Below are 8715 nucleotides of genomic sequence, written 5' to 3' on the forward strand. Positions count from 1 at the left end.
TCAAAGTCTCACAATATTTGTATAGCTTCGTTCAGACTGCATCATCTGCAAAAAATCTGAGGTTACTATTAACATTGTCTGTAAGATCCTTAATATATAACATGAATAGCAAGGGACCCAACATATTTCGGTGGGGTAGAACCGAAGTTATAGCTTTCTTTCTGACAATTCTGTTTTAGTGGTGTTTAAGAAAAAGGCTAGCCAACTTTTTCCCAGAAATTTGATCTCTGAAAGGGGGTTAAATATTATTTCTCTCCGCCAATTCTACGGCCATTCTTCACAATTCATTACGAGCAAGCCCAAGGAAAGAAGCTTCCATAGCAAGACAGATCTTTACCCAAAATTGTAGGTCAGCCTGTTTTTGATTTTGCTGCTTCCTCGTTCATATGGAGAACCTTATAAATGTTGTTTTCGGAACATTAACCTGTCTACTGCCCATCTTCTAACCCACCTTCTTTTCCTGAACTGCAGTAGCAGCTTTAGTCATTTTAGACAGACTGTAGTATTTCGAGAATTTTCGCGTACATTCTAGAACCACTCGGCCTTCCACCGTCTCGAACACACGATATTTTAGATGTGAGTGGGGAAAGGAACCCTATCTACTGCACGCCACTCGTCTGTGTGTGCAGGTTTGAAGTTTGTCGTACGAAGATGGTAGACACGGCGGTCGAACGGCTCCGATAATTCTTGTCGGTCGGTCCACGGAAGTCGTAATGAAAGCACAGGTCAGCACCAAGGAACTTCTGTGTTATTCTCTGCTGTTTTGTAACTGTGACTATTGTTAGTGGCGAAAGAACAACTGAGTGAAAAAGATTTTTAGAACTTTTACCTTGAACTTGCTAGAGGCAAAACAGGTGTATAATTCCTGTATAACAGAGTCGTGGTTATTAAGCCAACTCTGTTGTAAAGGTAACTTAATTGTTTCTAATGTGAGACGACACGGGTGACCTACAAGAAGTCAATTGTTTATGTGAGAAGTGTGAATTTTGTTCTTTGTGGAAGTTCAAATATACCGATAGTTGCTGAAAAGTATTCTTCGAGGACCTTATTATTTCTCAAAGAGAGAGAGAGAGAGTCTTAAAGGTGCCTGTGACTAGCATTATTCTCCGGAGAAGAAGTTTGTAGAGATTCCAGAAGCCGGGTATCCAGAGAAGACGATCGGCTGCGCATTTCCAAGTAAGTCAACTCGTGTAAGATAAGTGGGGAGTTTGCACATACACTTCACAGACTCTTAGTCGTCGAAACGTTAGAAGACTCCCACTTTCTTTGCTCAACGTTCCCCATTATACTTTCCAATCTGCAATATGATTTCAGACAGCAAAAGTGTGTACTAAAACAAGCAGACTTTAAATATAAAAAATAAGCCGTCCAGTTCAAGCAACTGAAGAGGGTCCAGTTTACTCAGCTATGATGATGATGATGATGATGATGATGATGATGATGATGATGATGAAGTCTCATACTCTGTGACAGAGCATAGGGGAACGATGCGGGAGACCCGCACCGCCATACTAGGCAAGGTCCTAGTGGAGGTGGTTTGCCGTTGCGTTCCTCCGACCGTAATGGGGATGAATGATGATGATGAAGACGACACGACAACACCCAGTCATCTCGAGGCAAGGAAAGTCCCTGACCCCACCGGGAATCGAACCCGGGACCCCCTGCCTGGGAAGCGAGAACGCTACCGCGAGACGACGAGCAGCAGACTTACTCAGCTATAGCCTACATTTTATTAACCAAATAAATTTTTAACCAAACATCTAAATGAAACGGTTTGCTCATAAACATTAAGCTTAAATGTTAAAACTCAAGAATACATACAGGTTGAAAGGCTTACCTGCCAATATCTAGGAGAAATAACCAAAAAATTAGCATATGTAAAAAATTTCACCATTGTCAAAGTATGCAATGCCGAAGTAAGTAAGTAAGTAAGTAAGCGAAGCGGGTGTCTTGTGCACTGTGCTGCCGGCCGAAGTGGCCGTGCGGTTAAAGGCGCTGCAGTCTGGAACCGCAAGACCGCTACGGTCGCAGGTTCGAATCCTGCCTCGGGCATGGATGTTTGTGATGTCCTTAGGTTAGTTAGGTTTAACTAGTTCTAAGTTCTAGGGGACTAATAACCTCAGCAGTTGAGTCCCATAGTGCTCAGAGCCATTTGAACCATTTTTGCACTGTGCTATAGAGTGGTAGAGCCTAAACAATTATTGACGCTAGGTCCCACTAGAGTTCAGAATAATGCAGAGACAAGAGACAAGGGCTCCACTTTGAGTGGGGGACGGAGTCCACTTTCCCTAATTTCCAAATTTTACTTTGTTGCTTATAAACAAGGAGTATCGACTCACAAAATTCCATTCAGACTTACTTCATAATTTTACCGTCATTGAAAATGGCACTGGCCGCACATTGTCATTCACGTGTGGGTGGCTTAAAATCAAACGGCAGTCACACTCATCAGTGAATAAAGAAAAATGGCATAAGCATTCACCATTACTATATTACAATGACCAGTCATTCACACTTTTAATCATGACACAAATAATTAAGAACAGAATAGATTGTATTGTATTGTATTTTAACCGGGTGCCTAGAACCGAAGGAGAGGCTCCGTCCCCGCTGCAGCCGCACTGGCCCACAACCCCACGACGTCTACCACAGTCCACTTCACCCCTCTGCTGCTCCACACTGAACCACTCTTTCAGGGTTAATGTGTGGTTCAGCCCCCGGTGGAACCAGCCCGCATTCGCCTAAAAACCATCCACAGACTGGCCGGCTTACCGGACCTCGACACAAGTCCGCCTGGCGGATTCGTGCCGGGTACCAGACGCTCCTTCCCACTCCGGAAAGCCATGCGTTAGACCGCACGGCTAACCGGGCGGGCTTCACAGAATAGATTACATGGCATATAAAATTTCCCAACATGAAGTTCACATGAACACACAGCACTAATATTTGAAGTACAACAAAATTCGTGAATACCTAGACCGGTCTCACTCTCTGGTATGCTTATGTACAAGTTAGCAAATCTTATTCAGGTGATCTTCTAAATTTACCTACAAAATATAATTAAGTACCTCCACGTGGAGTCCAATGGTTTTAAAGAAGGAATTGTTGTAGTTGTGGTCTTCAGTCCGAAGACTGGTTTGAGGCAGTTCTCCATGCTACTCTATCCTGTGCAAGCCTCTTCATATTCGAGTAACTACTACAACCTACATCCCTCTGAATATGTTTACTGATTCCCACAGAGTTTTTACTTCATTGAGCCAAACAGATGGAAGATGGTGCGAGATCCGGGCAGTATAGGGTGGGTGAGGAAGAAGAGTCCAATGAAGTTTTGAGAGCTCCTCTCGGGTGCAGACTTTTGTGAGGCCTTCCACTGTCATGGGGAAGGAGAAGTTAATTTTCATTTTTGTGGTTACAAAAACGCTGAAGTCTTTTCTTCACTTTCTTGAGGATAGCACAGTACACTTCACAGTTGATTGTTGCACCATGAGGGAGGACATAAAACGGAACAATCCCTTCACAGTCCCACAAGACCGTCGCCATGACTTTACCGGCCGAGGGTGTGGCTTTGGACTATTTCTTCAGAGGAGAGATGGTGTAGCGCCACTCAGTGGATTGCCGTTTCGTTTCCGATTGGAAGTGATGAACCACCGTTTCATCGCCTCTGACGACGGTCGACAAAAAATTGAAACGGTCAGCCTAGTAACACGCAAGCATTTGCGCACAGATTGTCTTTCGTTGCTCTTTATGGTCTTCTGTTATGCGGTGAACCCAGTGGGCATCCCAACTGGTGGATGAGTGTGACAGCTCTACCAGCAGAGACCTCCAGTTGTGCAGGGAGGCGTTTGATTGTGATCCATCGATCACCTCCAGTGAGAGTGTCCACACGTTCCAACAATGGAGTTGCAGCTGTTCACGGGCGGCCAGCGGGAGATTTGCGCGACCTTTCTGCGATGATGACACCGCGCCCAACGACTCACCGTGCTAGACTTTCGGCAATCATCTATCAATATCCGTGGTGCTCAGGTTTTCTTTCAAAAGAAACTCAGTGACAACTCTCTGCTTGGAACGCACCTCCATAGCAGACGCCATTTAGAAGGCTACATAGAGCGCCGCCCCCTATCGCAACTTCATGAAACTAAAGGGGCTGAAGCAGGCATGTTCCATGATGTCCCACAACAAATTCCGCACGCATTTTTTTCAGTCAAAACTGGCTGAGGAAAAAATTTGTTGCATAACTGATTGAACGCCCCTCGCATAAGTTAATAACCGAACGAGTCTTTGTTCATGGGCATCTAACTCTACAATTAAAGGTCTATTGACCTTTAAAACAAATCTGTTAGCGTCAAGTCTTTATCAGGGAACACAAAAAAATGATTTGGTGACCATAATGTCACAGCCTAATGTGACTAGTAAACCACAAGCAAGGTGGTACACAATAGATCGATTACAAGAATTACTTATTATTACCGATCTCTTCTTCTAGCACTGGAAATGGATGGGTATTTTGTTAGTTCTCATTGTGCTAGTTCTGTCGCATGCAGATGTGCTAATACCAGGGTTATCCGCCGATACCTTGCAGACATTTCGCAATTACATTTTCATGCATTATGCTATCATAATTTCACGTGATATTATCATAACTGTGGCGCCAAGCTATCTGTTCTTCCTCCAATATTTGCGGGGCAATGTACTTCTCTCTTTATTGATAAAACGTACTATTCATTCTGAAAAAGTTCGCTGAATTCCTTTCAATGCCTCAGCTGATATTCGTTGCTGAAAATAGTCTCCTGAACATACGAAAGTTGCCCAGAAAGTAATGCACCGCATGTTTTTTCTCAGCCGAAAACAATGCTACATATGCGAGACGTTATGTACGTATTATTTGACGTCCCCTGAGTGAGCGCTCCAAGTTTCCGTCACTTGCGACAGATAGCGTAGTTGCAGGACGCTTTCAAAATGGCGTCTGTAGGTGATGTGGTGGTAGTTGTAGTAGCAGTAGTAGTAGCTGCACTCATCCGTAGATCTCTTTTTACAAAGTTATAGGACATGTCAAAGTGTTTACAAGTTTAGATCAATTTAAAATAAGCTAATTCGTATACACATACGTTTACAGACTTCTAGTTAGAGACAATCATTAGACTTACTCTTGGTATACAATACTTTTTTTTACAAATGAGATATTAAATAATGTAATGCCACACTAGTCACTCATATCTCACTCTCAGTCACTGCACACACTATACACACATTGTTTCATAACACTTCACTCGCTACTCACACAACCACTCACACACTGGTGATTCCTGGACCATTTTCTGTGCCGCAACTTCCCATTTGCTATCCTAAAAAACTGAGTCAGCATCCCTCTATAATGAGTGAGATGTTGAGCTCGGAAAGAGGAAGAGGTGCTAGTATTATGCTATGCATGGCTTGGGGGATACGTTTTTCTAGAAAAGGAAAAAAGAAGGAAAAAAACATAGTGTGAAGGTGTTATGTGGAATGTTAGGCGTTTTATAATCATTATTATTATTTATTAGTAAAACATTTTTTAACAAACTTCTACTCTGTTTTAGCTAAGTAATCCTTCAATGTATAAAATGTATTCCATAACATATACTTTTTAGCTGCATTTTTAAATAAGTGTATTTTTTCAATTTTTTAATCTCTTTTAGTAATTTATTGTACAGTTTTATTCCTTGGTAGAAAATGTTCTGTGTTTTACATTTATGTTTTCATGGTAAATCTAAGTTGAGTCTATCTCTTCTTCCATGGTCATGGACAGAACTGTTTGTGCAGTAATTACCAATATTATTTTCGATGTGTACAACTGACTGGTAAATTATTCACAAGGAGCACTTCAAATCCCCAGTGTTTTCAACAGATCTTTACAATGAGCTCGACTACTATTTTAGGTTATTATTCTTATGGCTCTCTTCTGGAGTTTGAATTTTGTGTTCATATATTGTGCATTTGTTCCCCAAAACAGAATGCCATAGCTAAGAATTGAGTGTACATATGAAAATCATGTAACTAAAAGACACTGCATGTTACACACTGATGATAGGATTTTTGCTGATGACATTCTGTTTGCAAGTACCCTTGTGTGTTCACACCACTTTAACTGAGAATCAATATTCAGTCCTAGAAATATTGCATTCGTTATACAGGCTATACAGGTGCCATCTACATTTAATTTAAAGTTGTCATTTTCCCTCTTCAAACTGAAATTCATGGCATTAGTTTTCTTTATATTCAATGTCACTTTATTGCTTGTACACCAATCTTAAACTTCATTGAGAGTTTCATTTGCTTTCTCTGCAAGGAGTTCTCTTGCTTTCTCAGTGATTATGATATTGCTGTCATCACCCAAGAGAATTTTTTCACCGTGAGTAACACTACTGGGAAAGTCATTGATGTATGTCAGGAATAGTATTGGTCCTAATATGCTAGTTTGTGGAACCCCTATATTAATGTGTTTTGGTTCTTATAAGTGTTTTACTAAATGTTTGGATCTATTTGAAGTATGTGTTCACTCTACTCTTTGTACCCTATCTGCTAGGTATGATGGAAAACAGTCACTAGTTACACCTCTTATTCCTAATACTTCTAATTTATTTAATAGAATCTTGTGGTCGACTGTATCAAAGGCCTTAGAAAGATCCAAAAATACGCCTGTGACACACTCATCTTTGTCAAGAGCGTCAAGTACAACTTTTGTGAATTCTACTATGGCTGATTCCACATTTTTCCCACTTTAGAAACCAAACTGTGATTCGCTTAAAAGAGTGCATTTATTCAGGTAATTCATTAATCTGTCCTTCATAACGACTTCTATTATTTTCGAGAATGGTGACAAGAGGGAAATGGGCCAGTAATATTCTACGTCTTCTGCATTACCCTTCTTAAGCAAAGGTACAACTTTTGCCTGTTTTAACTGCTCTGGAAATGTCCCTGATGTGAAGGACCCATTTATTATATTTGTTAAGGGGCCTTGTATAATTTCTATGCCTTGTTTCAGTACACATCTTGGTACTTCATCTAAGCCTATTGACTTTCTATTTTTTAGTTTTTGAACAGTTTTATAGACGTGATTCTCCGTGATTGGAAGTAACGTCATTGTATTTAGTGCAACATTATTTACAGGCGTTATATTTGCTTTGGGGAATTTTTGCTGTGACTTCTCTGCAATACTTGAAAAATGCTCGTTTACATAATTTGCTAAGTGCTGTTGATTATGTATTACTTTATCCCCCTCCCTTAGCAGTATGTTATTCTGTGTTTGTTTTCCTCTCCTGGTCTACTTCTTTATAACATTCCAGACTGCTTTGCTTTTCTTCTCAGCATTATATATTATTTTTTCATTTAATGACTTTTTTGTAGCAATCAGCGCCTTCCTATAGATATTTTTGTACCTATGATAGAAATTTAAGAATTCTGGATCATTGTGACTCTTTTTCATGGAACTGAGGTTTTTAAGTGTTTGGGAGGACTTCTTAATACCTCCTATTGTCCATCTGTTTTTGTGTGATGTTGATACAGATATGTATACTTTTGGAAATGCCTTTTCAAACTTCGATTTAAATAATGTGGAGAATTTACAATGCGAATAACAATATTCACATTGGTTTCCCTATACACTTCATCCCAGCTTTGTTTTGCTAGTTCTTTTAAAAAAACTTTTATTTTGATTTCTCATAGATGTCGTTCGTGGGCTTATAGTTTAGGGACTGATTCGATGCCTGATTTTACTGTTGGTATTTGGCAGAGATGGTCTAATAATCTGAGATCTTTCACACCAATATCACATTTTTCCCTGTCCATATTTGTGACCACGTGATCAATTACTGATGATGTCATTGTAGTAACCCTTGTTGCACTATTGACCAATAGTGATATGCCAAAACTTAGAAGGATATATAAGAGGGTGCTGTTGGATTTATGAACCATGGACCTTGCCGATGGTGGTGAGGCTTGCGTGCCTCAGCGATACAGATGGCCATACCGTAGGTGCAACCACAACGGAGGGGTATCTGTTGAGAGGCCAGACAAACATGTGGTTCCTGAAGAGGGGCAGCAGCCTTTTCAGTAGTTGCAGGGGCAACAGTCTGGATGATTGACTGATCTGGCCTTGTAACATTAACCAAAACGGCCTTGCTGTGCTGGTACTGCGAACGGCTGAAAGCAAGGGGAAACTACAGCCGTAATTTTTCCCGAGGACATGCAGCTTTACTGTATGATTAAATGATGATGGCGTCCTCTTGGGTAAAATATTCCGGAGGTAAAATAGTCCCCCATTCGGATCTCCGGGTGGGGACTACTCAGGAGGACGTTGTTATCAGGAGAAAGAAAACTGGCGTTCTACGGATCGGAGTGTGGAATGTCAGATCCCTTAATCGGGCAGGTAGATTAGAAAATTTAAAAAGGGAAATGGATAGGTTAAAGTTAGATATAGTGGGAATTAGTGAAGTTCGGTGGCAGGAGGAACAAGACTTTTGGTCAGGTGATTACAGGGTTATAAATACAAAATCAAATAGGGGTAATGCAGGAGTAGGTTTAATAATGAATAAAAAAATAGGAGTGCGGGATAGCTACTACAAACAGCATAGTGAACGCATTATTGTGGCCAAGATAGACACAAAGCCCACGTCTACTACAGTAGTACAAGTTTATATGCCAACTAGCTCTGCAGATGATGAAGAAATTGATGAAATGTAT

Source organism: Schistocerca nitens, chromosome 1 (genome assembly GCF_023898315.1).
Source record: "Schistocerca nitens isolate TAMUIC-IGC-003100 chromosome 1, iqSchNite1.1, whole genome shotgun sequence".
NCBI lineage: Eukaryota > Metazoa > Arthropoda > Insecta > Orthoptera > Acrididae > Schistocerca > Schistocerca nitens.